Source organism: Helianthus annuus, chromosome 7, assembly GCF_002127325.2.
Source record: "Helianthus annuus cultivar XRQ/B chromosome 7, HanXRQr2.0-SUNRISE, whole genome shotgun sequence".
NCBI classification, from domain to species: domain Eukaryota; kingdom Viridiplantae; phylum Streptophyta; class Magnoliopsida; order Asterales; family Asteraceae; genus Helianthus; species Helianthus annuus.
Window position 1 is genome coordinate 111755739 of NC_035439.2, and position 26389 is coordinate 111782127.

The following is a 26389-nucleotide window of genomic DNA, read 5'->3' on the forward strand; positions in this document are numbered from 1 at the left end:
ATGTATTGTAAAATACATCCATTTATCGTGTATAGTTTGTATAATTTTCGTATTCGTTTATTCAGTTTTTAGTTAGAATTCGCTGCTTTGATTAGGTTTTGTATTTCCAGGTCGTTGGTGCTGAAAGTCGATAAAAATGATGAATAAACGGTTGAGTTTTAAGTTGAGACGGAATTCGGTTCGCTGTGTTGCTGAATTGGAGCTGAAAACGAAGAAATCTGGAAAAAACGAAATTTCAGGTAAGTCACAGTGTTAGAAAATATTTGGGGTGAGTTTTGGGAAGTTTGGGTAAAAGTTTGCAAAAATTCTAAGGCATATAAGCTAAAAATTCACGAAACTTTCTGTGGAAAACGACTTATTGACGTGACCGTGTCGTCCCGATCAGTCAAAAACCCAATTAACCTAGGTAGCTTAGGTAAGTCGGGTATCGTATCCACGAATAGCATGTGGTCAATATCGCACGACCTGTAAAACCCTAGAGGATCTTTCAATGATATCAGCGTTGACTTGTGTAAGTGCGGAAACCAAACACAAGTGGATTCAAGAAAACCATAAAGTAAAATAAGCACAATAAGTAAATCAAAACACTTTCATGCATTCACCTTTGACCGATGACTGATACAAGACAAGCTCAGGATCTCGAGTGGCCTCTAACCTTCAATCAACTAATTAACCCTCTAAACATAATGAGGGTTTACTTATATACAACTAGGATGGGTCGAGACCATCCCTAGGCCCACTCAAGATCACCTAAAACCCATTACATATATGCGACCCAAACTAACTTGTTAAACATTACAAGACCAACCCAAAACTTTAGTATCTCTCTATGTATAAACCTCAAGGTTCCAACAATCTCCCCCTAGGTTTATGCATAGAGATTCTTGAGACTTCAACTATCACGAGCACCACCCAGACGATCTTTGAACCCACCAAATCCTTTTGTGCGAATGTGAATGGCTGAAGCAATAGCTGCAGTCCATCCTTTAGCAATTTCTTCATATTTTTCAGTAGCTCTAATTTGATTCTGAGCTAACACCTCTAGATCTTCATAAGCAAGATTCGGTAAATCAACTTGATCCACCAAGCGGAAATTCACATCATTATCACAAACAATCACTGCCTGCCCTAGACGCTCATCATAAGCCCAAAAATGCAAAGACTTTAAAGCGCCTTTTGGAATCTTTCTTACTAAAGGAATCACCTTCTCCTTGTCAATTGCAGGCCAGTGAACAATCTTCATTCGCTTGTTTGTGTATGGATCTCGAATGCCTTTAGCTGGTTTAACAAGAGACTCTGCAGTATGCATAGAAGGAAAACCACGAAGAACCTCCCTCTTCAATCTCTCGTAAAACAAATAACCACGACCTCCAGGCTTATCATCCACATAAGGTGAATTAGACAAGTTCGTTAAATCAACCTTTGTAAATGTCTGAAACTGAGCTGGAGTCTTGTACCATTTAACAGGACCAACCTTTCTCTTTATCCACCATCTTTTACGGTCATGGTCAAATCCCCAGCTAACCACACCAGATCTATTTCCAACTTTAGCATAGAGAGTTTCACCAACATCCATTAAATGATGAGTTGCTTGAGCATCATCATCATCAGGATTAAGATTCTTGTTCTTCAGTATAACAAACTCCCTTTTCTTCTTAATTCTCTCAGCCTTTTCCTTTTCTGCAACTGGATCAATCACCCTTTCAAAGTATATTTCCATAGCAGCACTACGTTCAGCATCATCTCTATCAAAGGCTTTTCTTCTGTTCTCTACATCTGTTGGATCAGAAAATTCATTCCCAAATTTCTTCTCTAGCTTTCCACTCGAGACACAAAGTTTCTATACTCGAGACCACAGCAGTTGCGAGTCGAGACTAAGTTGACTTTGAATCAAGACCCTGCAAAACAGATTTGTGAGATAACAGTAACCGTGATCCCTGATTTTCAGCAGCTTCCAAAAATTCAAAGATGTAAAATCTTTGAAGTTTTATCTTCAACAAACGTCCGATAATTCAGCAAACACCTTTGATATGAATCACAAACCAAAATCAGCAACTTTAATCAATATTTGCGAAGAACAATCAGAATTCAAACACACTGAACAAACTGAAATTCTGTAAAACACACTTGCAAACAGGATCAGTAACCGGTAATGCTTTCTTGAATCCAAGTGATATCAAAACCGAACCAAGACTTGGTTTCTTGGCTCTGGTACCAATTGTAAAACCCTAGAGGATCTTTCAATGATATCAACGTTAACTTGTGTAAGTGCGGAAACCAAACACAAGTGGATTCAAGAAAACCATAAAGTAAAATAAGCACAATAAGTAAATCAAATCACTTTCTTGCATTCACCTTTGACCGATGACTGATACAAGACAAGCACAGGATCTCGAGTGGCCTCTAACCTTCAATCAACTAATTAACCCTCTAAACATAATGAGGGTTTACTTATATACTAACTAGGATGGGTCGAGACCATCCCTAGGCCCACTCGAGATCACCTAAAACCATTACATATATGCGACCCAAACTAACTTGTTAAACATTACAAGACCAACCCAAAACTTTAGTATCTCTCTATGTATAAACCTCAAGGTTCCAACACGACCTGTTTGATTAGTTAGACTATTTACAAAAATGTACAAAGTGATTATGAAGCTTGCTAATTTTTAGTTCTTTGTTTGATTTTTAAAAAGAGCTGGGAGTGAACCGACAAACTGATATTATCTAAAACAACTGCTTACTAACTAAGATTGCAACGCTAAATTTCTTAATTGAAAATGAGAATTGGGGAAACGGATCACACCCGGTTCGATAATTGTAAGACCTAGGGTTCCTACATGTTTTAACTTGATTCAATTGCATATAGTGATTAACGGATTTCTATCACGAAGCGTGGGTGCCAATTGCTATCAACGTCATAGACAACGGACTGTAATGCACTTCATTATCTCGGACATGTAAATCCTAACCTAAGATAAGGCATAAGTGCATAAATTCATTTCGTAAAGTCAAATTTTATAATCATTCGACAATTCACAAATTCAATTCAATGCACGACAATTATCAGAGGGTTCAAATACTAAACAACTTGTCACCAAATCAAATCAAAATACAAATGCATAAACCCTAGAAAATCTTACAACAATTTACACCGAGGTGAAACCGACGAGACTAGCTGCTCATGGTTGAATGCCTGCGATCACCAGATGACGAACACGAACACCACGCCATGATCTTGAGTCTTGAGGGAGAGTTGAAGGGGTAGGGGTTAGGGTTTGGATGGTGGAGAATGGATGAAGATTATGGTGTTGGTGAACTAGAGTTTTGAAGTGTGGATGGTGATGGGTTAGAGGTTAGGGATGTTAGAGGCAGGTTAGAGGTGAAAAAGATGATCAAGAATGGTTCCAAGATGGTGTTTTAAGCTTCCCCAACTTGTAACCCCCGAAAATTGGTCAAAACCTCACCTAAAAACCGTCCCCAACTCAGTAAACAACAAAATTCGCGACACACATACAGCGAGGGCATCGCCGACGGCCATTTAGGGCGTTCCCGACGCCCCCTGTAGGTGCGGATATCCTGATTTCTTGTTTTCTTCATAACTTCTTCGTTTTAGCTCCGTTTTATTCACCGTTTTCGCCCATGTCTTCGTAATTCAACCCTCTATCATGCCATCTTCCAATATCTTCATTTTCAATCCATTAACATCCCCTTCAACACATCCAATCTTCAAGGTTAACACCAACTTTTTTTCTGTTTTTCCATTTCTTGATCCCGGCTGACCCGATTCGCATCCCGGTGCTTCGTTTAGCTCCCGATCAGCTCCTTAAACTCTTTTAGACCTGTACAACACAAATCCCATTAAAAGTAGGCTATTCAAGATTAAAAGCTACGTAAAAACATCAACTTAAGCATAAACGATCACTGGTTTTCGACCACATATCACTTGTCGCGTCACGCCACAGTAACAACACACCCATCATTGCGTAACGTGACGACACGGTTCAATAAAACCTTCTGACCCACCCTTTAGCGTCGCGCGACAAGGAGCACTTTCAGCTGTCGCGTAACGTGACGACTTAGTTGAACTTGACACTTTTGGCCTGACCTGTAGTGCTACGTGACGACCCCATTAATTTTCTGTGGCGCTACGCGACCATGCTTATTACGAATTAAAACAAACAATCAGTTCTCTTCTTCCCCCATTCAACCAGAACCCTAACAAACGCATTCTCGAGCCGAAACCACCCTAATACCACCATTACACCACCGATTAACCACCATCTTTCACCAAAATTTCAACCAATCAACCCATATCAAGTCCCGAACCAAAAACAGCAACAATTTTACCATATTATCCGCTGAATCACTCGATTTGGGAACTTGCCATCATCACTAAAATTTTAATTTTTCTTGTGCATTCTTCAGGTGTTTTTCTTTGCTTATACTCTTTATATTATGTGTCTAGAGTCTTAATTTGAGTCCTTGTTCGAGCCTTAGAGTCGGTTAATGTTCGGATCAGTTTTCAGTAGCTCTAGTGTAGGTTGTTTGGTTAATTATTGGGCGCGGATGGTGTGGTTTGGGGCTATTGAACATTGATTTGCTGATGGTTGATTGTTACGTTACTACATTGTCATATATGTCAATTAAGTTTCAACCTTGCGTTTTGACATCGGACAAGTTAACAAGATAAAAACTTCCTTTAATTAGGCGGAATTTTTGAAGTTAAAATCTGTTTTGGACATTAAAAAGTTGTTGACTTTGAGCGAGGTTGGACTCAATGTTCGTTTCGGTAGGAACTTGGCTTTAGTTGGGGACAATTAAAGTGCCAGGAGGAGGTAGTGTACATTGAGTCTTAGTTGTTTAGAGTCGGTACTGCTTTGGTTTTTGTTTGTTTTTGTTTGTGCAGGTTTGAATATGTACCATCCGTACGCAATCTCCATTTGGGTGATTTCGAAGCTGCTGTTCAGATATCAGACATTTACTAAGTATAGCAGTCAGTGTCAAAGCTGATCACAACCGAAATGCGATACGATCGAGATGGATTGGACGAGACCGTGGGAGCATACGCGAATAAAACCAGCTAAGTCCTTTCCATATTTGCCCTTTGTCTTTTATTCTTATTTATTTTAGTCTTTTGAGTCGGTTTCCATCCTACATTGGGGACAATGTAGAGTTTAAGTGTGGGGATGGGAAACTATCATTTAGTGTCTAGTTTAGTTAGTTTAAGTCATAAAAATTGAAAAATCCAAACAAAATGAAAAAAATTGAAAATGTCTCTCGTTTTAAGAAGTTTGCAAAATAAAAACGGAAAATGATAGAAAAATCAGTTTTTGTTCGGGTTTCAAATAATAATAATAAGAGAATAAAAAGTTAAGCATATGTCTAATTTGGGATGTGTGAGTAGGCCTGGCCCGGTTTTAGGTTCCTTTGAGTTAAAATATACCTAAATGTTAATTTGCTAGTGGGTTCATCTAGGAGAGGTAGGAAGCTGAAACCGCCAATAATAGTATAAGGAATGCCGTTATAAGCTAAGATTGTTAGAATTTTTTATCAATGAAATGAAAAAAAAATAAAAGAGCTAGACTGAAAAAAATTGACAAGGCCTACGTAATCTCTGTTGGGGATAGTGACTCTGACTTAGAATGCCTCTGGGATTGTTAAATAAAAATGCAAAAAATACTGATGCCTATTGTAATCTCTCTCGGGGATGGTGACTCTGATTGGGAATGCCTCTGGGATAAGGTATGCATAGTCTAAAAGCTCAAAAGAAAATAGATAAAAATTTGATGTTAAATTCTCTTAATCTTGGTATAAAACGGTTAGGAAATAGTCAGTGACTGTTCCTTTTGTTCTATAAGCTTGAGGCGGGATTAGGTGAAACAACTGATTTTAGTGTGAGACCCTAGGGTGAGTTAACCGAACTTGAATTAAATCTACATGATAAGGGATTGGAACCGGGTTTGGGTTTAAGAGGATCAATATACTTGCAATCGCGGTTAACACATGTTTTAATTTTAATAAGTAATCTAGCTTTTGTGCCCGAGCATTTATCTGATTCTCATTCCGTTTGCATAATTCTTTTTCGGGGACGAAAAAAAGGTAAGTGTGGGGATATTTGTTGTATTGTAAAATACATCCATTTATCGTGCATAGTTTGTATAATTTTCGTATTCGTTTACTCAGTTTTTAGTTAGAATTCACTACTTTGATTAGTTTTTATATTTCCAGGTCGTTGATGCTGAAAGTCGATAAAAATGATGAACAAACGGTTGAGTTTTAAGTTGAGACGGAATTCGGTTCGTTGTGTTGCTGAATCGGAGCTGAAAACGAAGAAATCTGGAAAAAGCACGTCGTCGCGTCACGTGACAACGAAAGAGAGTAGCTTTGGCGTCGCGCTACGATAAAATAATAATATTTCTGATATGTTAGTGTCACGCTACGCGATAGATAAAGGATCCACCCGTCGCGCGACGCGACAAGGTAATATGTCGGTAAGAGTGTTGTCGCTGATCAGGGTTCGAGTATTTAAACATCTTAAACTTCATATCATCATAACTTACGAACGGAGAACCCTTTGGAAAAAAAATTCGGTTTCTTTTGAAGCGTTTTCGAGTGCTCGGACCTGCCGGTTGAAGATTCGAAGCTTAGGGAATCATCCTTTGTGCAATTATGCCATTCGGGTGTCTTTTACTTTCGTCTTTTTTTCGATTATGTTTCATTTATTTGAAAATACTTTGTATGAGATGTTTTCGATGAATTTACTTGGCTAATTTGTTTAAACTACCTAGACGGATGAATGGTTTGTTAAAGTTCTGTTTTTTATAATGGATAGGTAATTTTTATGGATTGTTTATGAATTGTAGGCGACTTGATTATTGGTTAGATGTGTTTGCATGCTTAGTATTGTTTGAAAATTGTTTATTTCTTCGCACAATTCTTGGTGACGGTCTTTATTACATAATATAGTCTGCTAGGTTTTAGATTTTGGTGACTATCTATATCATATAATAAATCTTTAATCTTTAGGGTTGAATTACGTAATAAACCTTTGAATTAATATTCGGTAATTAAATAATTTAAGTGTTCTACTAATTCCCAATAGCTGAGAGGTGCGAGATTATTGTTAGGTCTAAGTCATTAAACCGTAAGGTAGGAGCTTCATTAGGAGTAAACCTATTGGCTGCTGTCTAACAAGTCTAATTGAGAACCCAAGTCTATGCTAGGTTTATGTCCTGAGAGGGAGTGAATCTTTTAGGGTACTTTCATAAACCCGTTAGATGTCTTGAGAGAGAGTCTAACCAACCGGTATTCGAAACAATCTCTAGGGTGCCATAAGTGTCTCTTGAGAAGGGTTGAGGGTCTTGTTCGGTATCCCGACAGGTGAGAAATTTAAGATCCCGGTTCCATAACAGTTAATATCCTAATAAAATTCGTAACTAAAAGCAAACCAGGATTCCAGTCTAGGTAGTATCTTCCACCATTTGAGTAAAAGTCCAAAGTTAGTTCACGTTAGTTTGTTTAGTTTAATTTAATTGCAATTTCTCGGTTTTGTACTGTCATAGTATCAATAGAAATCATATTATAATTACATCCTCATGTTCTCATCCACGTACGTGATTGGATTCCGCACATATCACGTGTCGGTACGCATTAATCGGTTGAAGATTAGATCCAGGGTTCGAATTCACACTCTGCCACCTGTACCTTTGGTACTTGTCTCTGGATCACTTGCGCTTCTGCCCTCCGTGTGCCAACCAAAGATGTGCTGTGTAGCCGGCGCAAGGTCTATAAAGCAAGAGTTTTCATCCGAGAAGCTAAGTGTGAAATCTGGTCTTGTGTTCGTCATGACCTCGCACGCGGCCAAGATTAAACCTTAGATGGCCGCGCAGGATCGGAAAAACTACCAGATTATATAAGTAGGAGTGTGGTCCTGCGCGCGACCTGATTGGTTGGCGCATGTTTTTTGGACCATACCACTTCAAACACCTAAGGCTCTCTCAAGATCAAATTTGATGCAGGGGCATTCATGGGCTCAATTGTGTCATCCTTGTTTAGATGGCCTTTTGATCCTCGAATTAATTTGTTCAAATGGTTGGCTCGTGGGAGAAGTATCTAGCTCGCAGAAAAAGCACAGACACTATTAATTTGGATTTTCTTATATTGTTTTTCAAGTGAGTTGGTTTAAATTATTTTTTTCATATAGTGGCAGAGTGAATAGGAATTACTAAAATGTATCCAGCTTTACTAAAGTCTAAATGTAACGTCTTTTGGCTATTGGTCTTCCGTTGTGCATGAAAGAGCGTGAAAGATTAAATATATCCAAGCGTTTTCATCTAGAATGGTTATTTACTAAAGTATCATTGCACATGACTATCATGTGACAAGGATTTAACAATAATTTGGATGGAGTTAGTGTGGTGGATCAAAACCGCAACAAAATCAAACCATTGATATTATAGTTGAAAACATTTGGATTTTATAAATACAGCAAATTGCCAAAATTGTCCCTGAGGTTTGAGTATGTTTGATAATTTCATCCAAAACACTTTTTTTTGTACTAAATAGTCCTTCACTTTTGAGATTTTTTGCCATTTTCATCTAAAAGTCTAATTTGTTTTATTTTTTTCTGTCAAATATTTGGATGAAAATAGTAAAAATCTCAAATCTCAGGGACGATTTTGGCAAAAAAAAAGGTTAAACGTTTGGATGAAAATGACAAAAAAATCCCAAAAATGAAAGGCAATATGATACAAAAATGTTGTTTTGAATGAAATTGACAAACATATCCAAAGACCTTAAAAACGATTTCAGCAGATTACTCATATAAATAATAGCAATACTTAATAAACCACAAGAACCAAAACCGCAAATTTTAATTTATCGGCATCTCACAATTTAACAAGTCATAATAATTTTCTCATTCACATTTTCCTTTCCTTTCTGTATTTATTTGATTAATTATTTAACTTCTTTTTGATCAAATAAATAAACAAAATCTTTCCTGCTTTTTTTGAAATTTTGTTTGTGAAGTTAGTTTTCTTTTATTTTTTTAGTTCTTTTTTATTTCTTAGTTAATTTTTTATAGTTTTTTATAAAATACATTTTTTTTTCTTATTAATATTTTTACGACTAACGTGTCTACGTTTCCATGTAAATTTTCGTGTGGGGAATATGTCACAGAATAGTAAACAAGTTTTAAAAGTGTTCTAATTAGGTCACTCGTATCGTTTTTGTCTCAATTAGATAACTTAACATTCAAATCGAGTCATGTCCTTTTTTCTGTGTCAAGAAAAAAATGAAGAATAAGATGTTGGGGTCGGATTATTTTAATATATGAAATTATATTTATTAAAAATAAAAACACTTTAATTACATTAAAAATTAAAAAAACAAGTTACAATCCCGTCATCACTCGAAGTTAGTATCAAATAAAAGGGAAAAAAGAAACAAAAATCCACATCACCATGGTTACTTATGAAATAGATGAAAAAAACCCTTAATTTTAATGAAAAATGAATATTGAGTGACCTGATTAGAACACTTTTGAAACTTGAGTGAGCTAATTGAAACACTTTTAAAACTTGGTTACTATTATGTAAAGTTACCTCTTGGACAATCTTTGTGGGTGTTATAGCGTAGAAAAAATAACGTTTTGAAAACAAAAAAAAAATATTTAATAAATAATGACGACATCCGCAGGTTTGAAGCTAACGTCAACACATAAAAACCGGTTGGAAGGTTGGGCAGGATTGCAGGTTTGAAGCAAACGTCAACACACAAAAGGGGTATTTAATGTTATAATAATAATAATTATAATTATAATTATAAATTATAAATATAATAATAATAATAATAATAATAATAATATAATAATAATAATAATAATAAATATATACAAAAATCGAATGTGATGAATAGTGTATTTAATGTTATAATAATACTTACTATTTTAACCTTATTTTCTTTACCTTTTAATTTGGAAAAGCTTGATGTCAACCGTTATTTGTATCGAAAATACCGATACAGTTTGGTGCGTTATCGGTACAAGAAGGTAAAAACCGGCACCATTATATTATACATTATATTATATTATATTATACATTATATTATACATATATATAAAATAGAATCTAATGAATAGTGTATTTAATGTTATAATAATACTTACTATTTTAACCTTATTTTCTTTACCTTTTAATTTGGAAAAGTTTGATGTCAACCGTTATTTGTATCGAAAATACTGATACAGTTTGGTTCGTTATCGGTACAAGAAGGTAAAAACCGGCACCTGTATGGTACAGAAAACGCCAAAAGTTGGTATCGGATTGAGATTGAAAATTTAGTTCGGGAAATTCGGTACTACTACCTGGTACCATTTGTTCATCCCTGATCACGGGTACCATACGAACAACAACGGTACCGTACAACTTTTTTTGTTGATTTTCTTAAAATTTTAATGATTTATTTTAGTTTAAGAGGTAGGGATGAGCTCGGCGCAAACCGATACCGAATCGGTACTGGTACCGAAAATACCGGTTACGGTACCGGTATATGAAGGTAAAAACCGGTAGCGAACCGGTACCAGGAACGCCAAAAGTCAGTACTGAATTGGTACTTAGGATCTTTCGGTTCAGGAAATTCGGTACCGGTACCCAGTACTATCTGCTCATCTGTGACCACGGATTTCATCTGAACAGCATCATTACCGTACAACTTTTTTAATTTTCTTTCGGTTTTTTTTAGCGTTTTTTTCTACATTTTCTTTTTATTCTTGCCAGCGGTTCCGTGTACAACGCGCTCATAGTGATTTCAAAACACATGTAAACATAGACGAAATAACAAAATAAATTCGCCACAACGCGGCGACGGTTTTTATAACTAGTTTTATTTTATAACTTGTATAAAGAACAAACCTCAAAACATAAGGCATACATGGTAACTTTACTTGTAAAATGCATGTCACAAAATATCTATCAATGTATCTTTAATTTTGAAATATCATGAAAACAACTCACTGGTAATCTTCTCTTGCAGATTAAACATCCACCTTCGATCTGCTAAGCAATTACGCCGTTAACAATTACTTTACAAGTCACTATCGGGTGTGCATGGATTAGTTTCGGTTGGCTTTGGATTTAAACCGAAAGTTTTTGAAAATCAAGTCACTATCGGGTGTGCATAGATTAGTTTCGGTTGGCTTTGGATTTAAACCGAAAGTTTTTGAAAATCGTTCAGTTTTCGGTTTTCATTATGGGTTCGGTTCGGATTTGCCATTTGGGCCTAAATGTTTTTGTTAGTAAATGATTAATTGGCTATAACACATTTGGGCCTAAGTTTTTTTGGGCTACATTTATTAATTTCATATAAACTAGAATGATCCCCCGCGTTGCGGAGGTGGTTTTTTAACGTGATTTTAGCGTACATCCAAATCAGAAACCAAGAGCGAATTACTGGTCATCACAAAGTATATACAGAAACATACATAAAATAGAAAATTTATGCAAGAGGTGCAAAGTATGCAAAAGAAATTATAAAAAGGAAACAGTGCATGGTATGAATGGCATCAACATTGTTGTTAAAATTATATCACTATTTGACCTCAATGTTGAACTCAATTGATTTATGTATCACTGAGTTGACTTGCCTTTTAATGCAAGTTATACTTTGATAACCAACTTTGATCATCGCCTTTTGATGATGTAAGTGTGCAAACGGTTCTTCATGCCCTAGTGATCTTTTACCATCATATTTTGCCATCATCAAGACGTTAATGGTTCTCAGCCATTTCAATCACCAAGCATCATCATTGAAGGTTCCTCATCCATAAAAGTTTCATAGTGAATATCTATTCAATTGATAAATAAGATTAGTATCATACTTCACCTAGGCAGTTAATTGGCACCCTTGTCTAAGCCCGTAGCCACAATTCCATGCAACCCATACATATAATAAACTCTACCAGTAACCCACTTCACAAAAGAAAACAATAACTAACATCAGCAATAACAATTAGGCATCGACAGTAACAAATCGTAATCTGCATCTTAACTCGTATTTATTGAAAGAAAGACATACCATCTAGATGTTCAAAAAAGGTAAAAAAAGAACTGGTAGCAAAAACATCAGATATAGCAATACTGAAAAATCACAAACGATCGCAAAAATTCAAACCTTGTGAATATTTGGGACGAATGTGATTATCCTCAAACAGAAAGGCAACTGTTGTAAGTGTATTTCTTTTATTTATTGTTTCTAAGTTTGTTACTTTGTATACACATTTTTCTAATCATATTCATGGTAGACTAAATTTATCAACTTTGTAATTAGAAGAAACCTTTTGTTTACTTCTTAGGGGGTGGGGGTGCTCATCACTCATCACTCACTCATCACTCACAATACGCAATCAAGTTTCGCCATGTCATCAACCATTTTTCCATCACTCACAACCTTTTTTAGTGGCAATGGTCATCACTCACAACACCCAACAATAAACCCTCACACCCTCTCACATCCATTTATCACTCAACTTCCATCACGCGTGAAAACAATCACGGAACCTTAATCATCACTCGTTAATGTTTGTTGTAGCGGTGGGGAGTTTGACTTGATCACGCGTTGTAAGATGCCATCACGGAGAAAAGTTGCTCCACCCCCATTCCCCTAAAGAGCTTAGCAATAACAACAGTAAGTTAAAATAAATTGGAGAACATGAATAATAGGTGGTCGTTCTTTTTCTTCACTTCATATTACCCTATTAACTATAGGGGTATTTAACTATATATTGAATACTGTCACAAATTTACAACTGGAAGATTTTTTTCACTACAATACATTTAGTATGCCTAATTTCCAAACATAAAGAGCATGTGGAGTTTTATTTACTTATTAACTTGGATTCCTAGGGTCTTCCACTGCAGCGCAGTGGTCGTTCCCATCTCGGTGAAGGCTTGGCTCGGGGTTTTACCTGTGTTCGAGTCCAAGGGGGCGCAGTTTTACCTATTCCACGGGGTTTCTGCGCGTCAGGGGTGTGCTACGCTTTCTAGCGGTGGTCGAGTAGTCGGCCTTTGGACATAGCTCCGAAAGGGTGGGTTTACACGCGGAAAGCAATTAGCTGTTCAAAAAAAAACTTGGATTCCTAAGAATGGATAGTGCTGGTAAAAATATGAATTAGCTTTTGTTTAAAGATTTTTTCTTAATATGAGTTAAGAGGTGGAGGAGGCTGCAATTTGAAATTACGATTTACGTGATCATCCCCAAAATTCAACACCCCTTTCTAGGGAAATTTTGTTCAAGAATGACAATATCTTAATCGCCATTCAGAAATCACAATTGAACAATGAGAAAGGGGGGAAATGAGCGTACCGTATCTACTTACTCCAGCAAAATTAGGCAAAGGGAAAGAGAACCAACATGCAATCGGATCACTGAAATCCTAGCTTCCATTGCCGAGGGTTTGTGATGCTATCTTGGTGGTGAAGAAGATGGATGATCTTCCAAGAGACTGTTGAAGAGGTTTCGCTCTTATCACGACGGAGGCCGATGGAAGTCATTTTCCTTTCACCATCTCGGTCTCTCACCGCTGACTCTCTGCAAGTGTGTGATGTCTTTTGAATTGTAACACCCCGTGTTACCGAAAGTCAAAGTCAAAGTCAAGACTGACTCCTTTGACCGTAGTTAATCTATTTTGTGTTTATGTTACATTAGTTGTATTATGTGGAGTAATTAATTACAATCGAATTAATCGAAGTTTATTTATCGACGCGAACCGCTTTATGACTGTGAATAATAAGAAGTAACAATGCGATAAAGTGAATTAATCAATAGTCGAGCTAATCCAATCATCATCGAACTCGAGACTCGAATTACGCAAAATTTGGGGTTAATATATGTGTGTGTGTGCCTTGTGTGTTACCTGTGCATGTTTACTTTATGTTATGTGTGATAATCAATCGAAACTCGAATCGAAACTCAAAACTCAATCGAACTCAATCGAAATCGAATTATGATAATTGGTGGCGAAAAGACAGCGCGAGACATAGATAATTGTATATTAGATATAGTGGTTGGGATTAAAAGTAATTTGGATAAGAAACTCTATCGTATTCTCATCAATCTCAATCGAAATCGAAATATCAAAAATCGTCGCACCGAACGCTCGAATCAGGCAGCTGAACGATCAGGCTCTCAGCCGATCGGACTGCCGGCCGATCGGACAGGCTGTCCGATCGGGATGCCTGGCCGATCGGCCAGCCTTTCCACTTTTGGCATCCTATAAATACCCCTGTCATTGTCATCTTTACCACTTTTGGAAAGCTCTGACCGACCAGCTTGTGCTCCCCTTCTTTTCTCAGATTCCTCCATATTCCGGTAAGATTTCATCCTAAATCTTGTACTTTCTTGATCTATACACACTCCTACACCTTTCTATCTTTCAAATCTTGATTTCTAACCGTGAAATCATCAAGATTCAAGTGTTCTAGGATGATGTCATCATGGTGTTCTTGAAGAACTTCATGTTTTGGCTTCAATCCACCAAGAATCACTTGGATCTAGCCGATTTCCACATAAACAAGCAAAGATCTTTCAAAGATCTGAACATTTCTCGGTGAAAAGGATTGAAAGATGGTTTTCCAACTTTCTTTCAACTCTTTTACACTCAATGCCTTCAAACCGATAGTAACGGAGCTTGTGCCGACTTGCTAATCATTTCGGTGGTTACACGACTCAAGATCCGGATTCTATCCGCGAGGTTCACCGATTTCGGGTTAAACGTTAAACTCCGTTCCGAACAGTTCACCGGCCGGATTTGGGTGATTCCTGTCCGATCAGGAGGAACAAGTAAGAACGAGGGTTCTATGGTTCAACCTGTTGTCAAAACACCTCGATATAACGTCAAACAATCAGAACAACCAAGGGTTAGACGAACAGGCTGATCAGGTCAGGATGCTGACCGATCAGACCGACTGTCTGAACGGACAGCCCAGCCGATCGGACAATCAGCCGATCGACCAGGCCAGCCGATCGGCTGGCACATGGCCCCACACTTGAACAATTCCATGAAGTCTAGTATTGAACGAACTACTCTTCGATCGGACTATCGTCTGATCTGAATTACTCTTCGGATCATGAGATACTATGCTTCAACACTTAATCGATTTCCAACATGTTCAACGCGTTGGAGTGCCACCCGATCGAACAGCCTTCCGATCAGGTGACACCCTGATAAGAACTTGTTTGCTGAAGTACCTAACCGACCGGTTAGCCGGCCGATCGAACGGACCGTTCGATCGATCGACCTGAAATGTAAAGATACTTCAATGTTTTCAAAATGCTACAATGAAAACTTCAAAAGTCAAACCATCATACACAAACACATCCTTCTCAAAGGAAGAAACAATCCACTCGAACAGCCATCCGATCGGCCTACTGACCGACCGGACAGGCTGTCCGAACGGAATGCCAATCCGAACGGTCAAGCCGTTCGATCGGACAACCGTCCGATCGACCAGCTGTCCGACCCTCCAACACTTGTTTTCTGTTTTACGCGTTGCTTATCGTTATTCTATCGAACTATTCAGGCTAACCCTACTCTCAAGTGCTCCCTTCAATCCATCAATCACTGTGAGTATACTCGAACCCTTTTTGCTTTAGCACTTTTGGGTGTTACATACGTTACTTATTCAAAACACAATCGAACACACTACTCAATTATTTCAAACGCTAACCGTTACCGCATGTATTACGTGACTAAATGAATGTTTGTTGTTATGTTTACACGTGGAATGCTGTCTACCTGCCTTAACGACGATAATACTATAGTTTGGACTCAGCACCCGTTCACACGGGGGTTGTTAAGGACAGTTACTTGCATGGATTACGGTGGTAATCATGTATTGCGAACTGCCTCGGGCAGTCAACCTGCAGTCATTGGTATCGATAGATCCATGTCGATAATTAACATGCTTCATTTTCCTTTGTGTACGTGCTGGTTATGCGTAAACTATTTAGAACTCTACTATGCTATTATCAAACTTGTATGCTCACCCTTACATTTCATGTATTGACTTTATTTTAACGTATGTGACAGGTGTTTAAGATGCTTATCTGCTAGGAAGGCGAAGCTAGAATAAAAGTCTAAAGTATAGTTGTCTGTAGATCTTGCAGCTTGAGTCTCTAGACATAGATAAACAATTTTTATATTTAAATCTGAATTGTTGGAACAGAATATTTGACTAGATGCTATCTGTAATAATTTGTTTGCTATTTGAGGTACGGTATGGGACATATTATATAAATTGAATAGTAATGATAGTTGTTATGGAAACTTCTGGACAATCTGTTTCGCTCAGTGCCATGCCCTGATGATTCCACCATCGGTTGGGGTGTGACAGATTGGTATCAGAGCCATAACTATAGGGAATTAGGCTAGACTCGACCTAGTCCGGGTCGATGTCTTAGAGACCTAGACTATAGTTAGGAACCAACAGACCGAGCCTATGTGCTATATATCCTGCTAATTCTCATCATCACTGCACTCAAATTTTCAATAATGAGAAGGCGATTTAGTCAAGATTAGGTGTGAAAACCGCAAACTCTCGACTAAATTGTCGGATCAAAAGCTGTTTTATCAACCTATCAATGATTTCTTCATTATCTTTCAATTACGAACGCTTGTTCAACAAGGAGAATTATACCAATTCTGGAGTGAAATCCATATTTTGATGAATAATCTCCTCAACTTTAATAGAACAAGGAAGAAGTTGCTAAGCTAGGGGTGAAACCCTAACCTTGACAACTTGTTCCGACTTTTATTTATCTCACCAAAGCCTCGACGGACTCTAACGACCTGAACTCACAAGTATGACTAAGGGAATGCATGCTGAATGCCCAAGAATCGAGGCAGAAACACGATCCCGAAAGTCGGAATGTGATGACAAGTCTATTGAGAATAGTCGAATTGCTTTGGATAGTCGATGTCTAATAGCCGCAGACAATCTATTTCTCGATTTTTATGTGTTTCGATTCTGAGCCCGCAACTGCTGACTCTGATAATTCGTCGATTTTATGTATTTTAGTGTGTGTATCTGTTTTTGTGTTTAATTTTGGTATTTGTTCGATTATTGCTCTCACTTCGATCGACACACACGACCCGCATTGCTCCTCTATCTCAAAACGCTAACAAGTCGCTGCAAATCTAGACTACATTATGCTATGATATGCGCTTATGCTATACTCGATGTGCTATACACGATCGATACGAACGACACGCGAGCTTTGAATGATAGGTTTCTGTATTCTGACTGCATCCGTGATTAAATGTGTATGTGCTTTTGTGTTTATGTGTTTCTGTGCTTCTGTGCCCTACGTGCTTATGTGCTTCTGTGACTACGTGAATCTGTGATTATGTGCTTATGTGTTTATGCGATACGTGTTTCGACGTGTTCCTGAGCTTTAGTAAGTAGTAGACGTGTGAGGTGAGATTCGATTTTGACGTGTCTGAGACCTACGACGATGTCTGTTGCAGACCATGTCGTCATCCAGACACCGAACCCCACTTACCCGCCAAGAAAAGAGAGACAGACGTATTGCTGCTATCATCACCAAACAGGTAGCTAAAGCTGTGAGCGATGTCTATGAAAACATCAGCAAATCTTCTGAGGAGTCGAGGACTGAAGCTCCCAAAGATGCTACCAAGACTATTTTCAGCTTTAAACAGTTCAAGGCATGCGGACCAAAGGAATTCACCGGAGAAGATGGCCCAACAGCTATGTTTCAATGGTTTGATTCCATCAAAGTCACTCTGCGCCAAAGCGGTTGTCCAGAAAATCTCCATACCCTAAACGCAACCGGCGTCTTTCAGTCCCAAGCTCTAGACTGGTGGACGGCCGAACGAAACAAACGCGGGAATGATGCAGCTTATGAGCTGACATGGAAAGAGCTGAAAGCCATCATGATGGACGAATTATGTCCTCCCCATGAACGCCAAAAGCTGGAGGACGAGTTTTGGAACATTAAGCAGAAGGATGGAGATAACGCTGCCTTGACTGCTCGCTTTAAACAGCTCAACATCATCTGTCCCGATCAAGTCAAGACGTCAAACATGACCATCAAGAAGTACATATGAGCTCTACCCGATTGCGTTGCCGATTTTGTTCACGCCGCGAAGACGTCATCAATTGAAGAGACTTACTTGCTTGCCGCCGAGATCAACGACAAGCGAGTAAAAGCTGGTTTCTGGGATAAGCCCTCCAAGTCTCTGCATCAAGCTACCACTGCATCGACCGCCGAAACCGCCACTGCTCAACCATCAAAGTCATCACGCCGTAGGAAGAAGCACAACAACAACAACAACAGCTCCAGCAACAAGAACTGTGCTGTTACTACCACTACTGCTCCTCTGCAAGCCGTACCGGCTCAGCAGCAGTCTCATCATCGACCAGCACAAGTTACTCAAGCGCCGCCAGCAAAGCGTGCTTACACAGGTCCCCACCCGCTCTGCCCGACATGCTCATATCATCATCCGGTGGGTCTTGCCTGTCGCTTCTGCGCTCATTGCAATTTGTACGGCCATTTTACTGCCAACTGTCGCTATGGTCCCCGTAACACCACAGCTCCTGCCACTGCTCATCAAGCTCTACTCCCAGCCCTCAAGGCCAACAAGCAGCTCAGGCACCCGCGATTAATGCTCGAGTCTGCTTTGCATGTGGTGATCCAAACCACTTTGCAAACATGTGCCCAAACAGGGTTGTGAAGCAAGAGCCCCAGCAGCAGCAGCAGTAACAGCCTCAGCAGCAACAACAAGCAGCACGCGCCAGAACCTTCAACATCAATGCTCGCCAAGCCCAGGCTGACAACAACGTGGTTAATGGTACGTTCCTTGTGAATGGTATTTATGCATCATGTTTGTTTGATACTTGAGCCGATAACTGCTTTGTGTCGTTTGAATTTGAGAAGCTCCTTAGTCGTAAACGCTCTTATCTCCCCCCGTCATTCGAAGTTGAAGTCGCTACTGGAAGAACTGTCGCCGTTAATTATGTTCTTCATGATTGTACTCTCGAGCTCAACAATCACATCTTCCCAATCGACCTTATTCCGATGCAGCTCGGAAGTTTTGACATCATAGTAGGCATGGACTTTCTTCGCGAAAACCATGCTGAAGTTGTGTGCTTCGACAAAATGATTCGATTCTCGCTCGCGAATGGTGATTATTATGTGTGTACGGTAAAACTGCTTCGAAAGGTCTCAAGCTCATGTCATGTGTCCAAGCTAGCAAGTATCTCTGCAAGGAATACAGAGCTTTCTTGGCCAACATCGTAGTAGCGGAGAAGGAAAAGAAAAGGAAGACAGAAATCAGAGACGTCCCTATGGTCCGTGAATTTCCTCAGGCGTTCCCTGATGATCTTCCCGGATTACCGCCCAGTCGTGATATCGACTTCCGTATCGACCTCATTCCTGGAGCTAACCCCGTAGCCAAAGCCCCTTATCGACTCACGCCATCCGAAATGCGGGAGCTCTCGAACCAACTCCAGAAGTTACTTGAAAAAGGCTTTATTCGCTCGAGCACCTCTCCTTGGGGCGCACCAGTCCTTTTCGTTAAAAAGAAGGATGGGTCGTTCAGGATGTGTATCGACTACCGGGAATTGAATAAGTTAACCATCAAGAACCGATACCCCCTACCTCGCATCGACGATTTGTTTGATCAGCTACAAGGTGCTACGTGTTTCTCGAAGATCGATCTACGCTCAGGCTATCATCAATTGCATATTCAGGAAGAAGATATACCCAAAACCGCTTTTCGCACTCGCTACGGCCACTATGAGTTCATTGTTATGCCTTTTGGTTTAACCAATGCACCCGCGGTTTTCATGGATCTGATGAATCGTGTGTGTAAGCCGTATCTTGACCGTTTCGTCATCGTGTTCATCGACGATGTCTTGATTTATTCCAAATCGAAAGCCGAACACGCGCAACATCTAAGTTTGGTCCTCGAGTTACTCCAGGGGAACCAACTCTATGCCAAGTTCTCCAAGTGCGAATTCTGGTTAGAAGAGGTTCAGTTTCTGGGTCACATCATGAATAGTCAAAGTACCCATGTCGATCCTGCGAAGATTGAAGCCGTTAAGAGTTGGATTACGCCGAAGAACCCGTCTGAAGTCCGTTCTTTTCTCGGATTAGCGGGCTATTATCGACGATTTATCGAAGGATTATCTAAGATCGCTGTGCCGCTTACCGCTCATACTCATAAAGACAGGTCTTTTGTTTGGGGAACCGAACAAGAGTCTGCTCTCCAAACCCTCATGCATAAGCTTTGCAATGCTCCTGTTCTCTCATTGCCCGATGGGAACGACGATTTCATTGTCTACTGTGATGCTTCCAACCTTGGCCTTGGTTTTGTCCTCATGCAACGAGACAAGGTTATAGCTTACGCTTCTCGACAGCTCAAAATCCACGAGAAGAACTACACAACCCATGATCTCAAGCTAGGCACGGTTGTCTTTACGTTAAAGATATGGCGACACTACCTGTATGGTACCAAGTGTACGATCTTCACCAATCACAGGAGTTTACAACACATCTTTAATCAGAGAGAACTCAATATGCGTCAACGCCGATGGGTAGAACTCCTCAACGATTACGACTGTGAGATTCGTTATCACCCAGGCAAAGCAAATGTCGTTGCCGACGCTCTTAGCAGACGGAGTTACTTGCTCAGTACTCGTAATACCCAAGCCCAACACGATCTTGAAACCCTCATCCGCGAAGCCCAACATGCTTGCTTTAATGAACGCACCTTGAAGAAGGAGAGAATCTATCACGATGGAGCTCATCTTGTAAGCAAATCGAATGGGATCTTCTATTTTCTGGACCGAATTGGGGTCCCTAAGCGGACCGAATTGCGAAGGATTTTAATGGACGAAGCTCACAAATCTCGGTATTTTATTCATCCCGGTGCTGATAAAATGTACCAGGATCTTCGCTACAAGTACTGGTGGCCGGGTATGAAAAGGGATATCGCTCTCTATGTCAGAAGATGCCTGACTTGTGCAAGGGTCAAGGCTGAACATCAAAGACCCTCTAGCTTACTCGAACAACCGCCAATTCCTATATGGAAGTGGGAGAGTATAGTTATGGATTTCATAACCAAGCTTCCACCCACGTCATCAGGTCACGACAACATTTGGGTTGTCGTTGATCGTTTGACAAAATCAGCCCACTTTTTGCCAATACGGGAAGACTACAAGGTAGAACGATTAGCCCAAATCTACACCGACGAGATCATTAGTAATCATGGTACGCCTCGTGACATCATCTCCGACCGTGATACTAGGTTTACGTCGCGATTGTGGGAAACGTTTCAAGCAGCACTCGGTACGTCGCTTAACCTGAGTACCGCATTCCATCCTCAGACCGACGGACAGACTGAAAGAACGATTCGTACTCTCGAAGACAAGCTTCGTGCGTGTGTCATAGACTTCGGCGGTAATTGGAACAAATATCTGCCGCTAGTCGAATTCTCGTACAATAACAGTTATCATGCCAGCATTCAGATGGCACCATTTGAGGCCCTATATGGAAGAAGATGTCGATCGCCGATTGTGTGGCACGAGATCGGTCACTCGCAATTAACCGGTCCTGAGCTATTACAAGAAACGACTGACAAATTCCTCCAGATTCGAGACAACTTGTCGAAAGCCCGGGATAGACAGAAAAGTTACGCCGATAAAAGACGCAAGCCCCTTGAATTTGACGTTGGCGACTACGTACTCTTAAAGGTATCACCTTGGAAGGGTGTGGTCAGATTCGGCAAGAAAAGGAAACTAGCGCCTCGATATGTTGGACCTTTTAAGATTTTGGAAAGGATCAGATAAGTCGCCTAGAGACTCGAACTACCAGAGGAACTCAGTAACGTCCACCCGACTTTCCATGTGTCAAACCTCCGAAAATGCCTGGCTGAGCATGATCTAATTGTACCTCTCGACGACCTTCAAATAAACGAAACGCTACACTTCGTGGAGAAGCCTGTCGAAATCATGGATCGCCAAACCAACCAACTCAGACGCTCGCGCATTCCTATTGTGAAAGTCCGATAGGAAGGCAAACGAGGCGCAGAGTTCACTTGGGAACTTGAAAGCGACATGAAGGCGAAGTATCCGCTGTTGTTCAAGCGAAAGTCTTGAGAGAGAAAGATTCTCAAACGTGATTCACGGTGATGTACAGCTTTCAGCCTAATTTCGGGACGAAATTCCCTAAACAAGGGGAGGTTGTAACACCCCGTGTTACCGAAAGTCAAAGTCAAAGTCAAGATTAACTCCTTTGACTGTAGTTAATCTATTTTGTGTTTATGATACGTTAGTTGTATTATGTGGAGTAATTAATTACAATCGAATTAATCGAAGTTTATTTATCGACGCGAACTGATGCGTGCTAGTGTGTATATGTTTTAGGTATATATTTTAAGCCCTTTTTACACTTTTTAGCCAAGTTTTAAATTTATAAAACATGATATTTACTAACACTACACACACATATGGGCAAGTGCACCCATCGTGGATGTAGTATAGTGTTGGTAAGATACCGAGGTCGTCCAAGGACACAAGAGCTTTTAGTACCGGTTTATCCTCAACGTCTAATCAAATCAAAATGTTAGAAAAGATTTTAAAACTAAGAAAATAAAACTAACTAAATGCTGAAAAATAAAAATAAAAATAAAACAGATAGACAAGATGAATCACTTGGATCCGACTCGTGTATAGTGTAACCTTTGATTATTTTCGCACTTTTGCACTTATTGAAGAGATTATCTTAGTTATTGTAGTAGGCCCCTCTTTTGAAGGTGACGTTACCCTCAACCCAGTAGTTTGAGTCAGCAAGGATACAATCTTAAAGGGTCGGATTATTGAAAGATAATTAATTAAGTTATTAATGCAAATTATGGTAGGCCCCTCTTTTGAAGGTGACGTTACCCTCGACTAAGTAGTCCGAGTCAGCAGGGATACAGTCCTAAATAGCCGGGTTATAGTATTAATAGTAGTTTAACTTATGAGGGGGTCAAAGAGTTTGGATCCCCGCCATCCAATACCTTTGGGCATTGAAGGAGATCCTACTAAATTTAGGTCCCTTGCAGGACCTCTAAACGCTGAACAAGGGCAAGACTCTTACCAAACCATTCCATTAACCCCCGACCAGGTAGCCAACATACCTCCATATAGACCGTGGAGATATGAATGGTGAAAATCTTTTATTTTATATAGACAGTAAAATAATGTCAAGACACCACGGACAAACATAAGGAAGAATCACCTTCAACATAAGAAACTAGTTATTAAAGTTATTAATACAAAACCAAATAAAAAGTGCAAAAGATTAAAAAAAAAGTATTACACTAGACACTTGTCTTCACCAAGTGATGTAAGAGACTTAGGCAAACATGGCCTTTGATTGTCAAGAACTCTTACGATCAATCTTGGATCCCAAGACGACTCACACACTCTATGATGGACAATGGATGATGGTGGTGGATGATGGTGTTATGGTGGTGGTGGGTGGTGGGTGAAGTGTGAGAGAGGTGGTGTGCCAAGGGATGAGTTGAAATGGCTCCAAGCACTCCTATTTATACGCTGAACAGAAGCCTGGGCACGGCCCCGTGTCCGTCTAACACTCTCTCTCTTCATTAATTGTAATTCGCAATTACAATAAATGCGCCTGCAGTACTCTGACCACGCCCCCGTGTCCGCTGGGCACGGCCCCGTGGTGGGCAATAGAAGCTTCTATTAGTTTGTCTTTTCTGCTGCTTCTTGGGCACGGCCCCGTGCTCGCCGAGCACGGGGCGTGTTCAGTCTTCTGGTTTCTTTGTTTTACTTGGGAGGATGCTGTCGAGGGGTCGGGCAATCCACTTTTGTCCCTTTTCTTGTATTTATGTTAGATTTTGCTGTCTTTTTGCTTCTTTTGTTAATTGAGCTCATTTAATCCTCAAAATATAAAAGGAAGACAAAAGCATACTTTTTCCAACATTAGTACTAAAAAGGGTTAGTTTTATGCCATGTTTGATATAATTTATATGTTGCATTTTGCGCGTATCAAATACCCCCACACTTGAATCTTTGCTTGTCCTCAAGCAAAACTTTTTATAATGTGGCTTTATTCACTCCCAAATGGAATGGGAAGAAGAGAAGGTTTTTGGGATTGTCATAGAGTGTCGGGATTTTCCAAGATCGTTTAGGTTTTATTTTTATTTATTTACAATCCTATTCGTCATGATTATTAAAAACATTTCATAAGATAAATTATTTATTAAGGCATAACATACCTTTTTAAAATTTCATTTATATACAAGTTCACGTACCTCACAGGGGAAATCACTCACACTCGGCCGAAGGTGTATTTTTAGTGAATCACTCGAGAGCGGCGTGGAACGTATTTCTACCATAAGCTTGCCAAGCAATCAATACTCCTCCTTTTTAACTTTATACCTTTGTAGATATCAAGAGGACTTTTTTGGGTGAATGGTTAGGCTTGGGCTAAAGGTGGGTGGTTGGGTTAATAGTTAGTTGAAAAGGGCGAAAAGGCGTAAAAAGCGTTGGTTTTCGTAAAACATTTTGTTTTTGTGACTTTTTATTTTTAATGAAGTATTTATTCAAACAAGCTTTTGTTTGAGGTGCTTTGTTTGTTTATTTCCAACTTCATCATCATCATTATATATATATATATATATATATATATATATATATATATATATATATATATATATATATCAAGAGTCACACGAAAACCAAGCTTTGTTACTAAAATAAGGGGTTAAAAATGAAAAAGGGATTTTGGTGGGTAAAAGGGTTTTGGGTTAAGAAATGAAAAGGTTTAGGCTCAAAGGGGTTAACTAGGGGGAATTTTTGGGTAGGTGAAAAGAAAAATAAAAATAATGGTGTTGAAAGAAAAAAGGTTAGTCCTAATGCCTCCATCATTTACTTACTTGGGTTTAAGTTGGTAAGGACCGGGAATGGATTATCGTGGCAAGTTCTAGAGTCGTAAGAACCATGCGGCTATTCACACAAGAAACGAAAAATGAGCATTTAGTGTAAAGATGTATATTTATATGCTCTATAAAAGCTCAAAACTCATTTTTTTGTGGGAATGGGTTTTTACGTGATCAAGTACATAGAATCAAATTTTAACTAAGCTTGTCATGCCGTTTCATAATTTTCTTATGTTGGTTCTTTTTATCACGACGCTATCGGTTGTAAATTTGTAAAAATATAACCTTGTTAGAATTAGAATTCCCAACTTAAACTTAGACAAGTAAAAAAATTGAAAATTTTTGAAAAAAATTTGGGGTGATTAGCGGTTCCAATAGAGTTTTGTGTAAGGCTTGTTATTAGGACTTGCAAAATTCAAGGTTTTAGCATCCCCCCTACATTTAAATTACACATTGTCCTCAATGTGTCCCAAAAATAAGTTTTTAGGTTAATTGAATGTGTAAAATGGTGTTTAAAGCAAAATTTTATGTTAGTGGCAGTCTGGACACGGCCCCGTGGGGACCGGACACGGCCCCGTGTTCAAGTGCCAGTAACAAAAATTAAAGAAAAGAAACAGAAGCCTGGACACGGGGGCATGTTCAGTGAACACGGCCCGTGTCCAGTTACCTGAACTGGGCAATTTTCTGCAGGATGTTCAGCACGGGGCCGTGTTGGCTGGGCACGGCCCGTGCTGAGCTTACTGTAATGAAGAAATCGTTGTCGGATGGCCCTGTTTTCGTGCATGGGGCCATGTTTCTCGTTTCCCTTGTTATCCTTGACCATCCCGAGTGTGTTTTATTTATTACAACACCATCCAATCCTTAAAACCATCATTTCATTCATAGAGAGAACTACACAATGTTCCTAGAAAAGAAAAAAGAAATAAAAGCGAAAAATCTTAACTAAATAGGTCAGGGGGGTACACAAAGTTATCATAAAGAGTTCTACTTCTTTGAGAAAATTTCGGGAATAGTTTCCCGATGTAGGACTCTTGGCCGAAGTTTTTCTTCCTAGATGTTGTTAAAGCCATTCTTCTATTTCCCTTGGGAGGAAGAAGGCGGCTTCATTTTCCTCAACATCTCGCAGAGGAGAGGGAACACCTACCGGGACTCCTTGTACTATTCCTTGCGGAGGCGCCGGGCGTATAGCGTACCATTCGGTGGGTATGATGACTTCGGGAACCACGTTCCATGCCCTTTGAGTTATTATTGGTACCAAAGGAGGAGAGGCGAGAAGGTTTAACCTCTGGTGCAAGAGGTTTACTTCTCGGAGACACCCTTCCAGTCCCACCGTTAGATGGTTGATACGGTCGACCAATGCTTCTTCCACCCCCGTCATTTCATCAATAGCCTCTCTTAGGGCGTAAACATAGT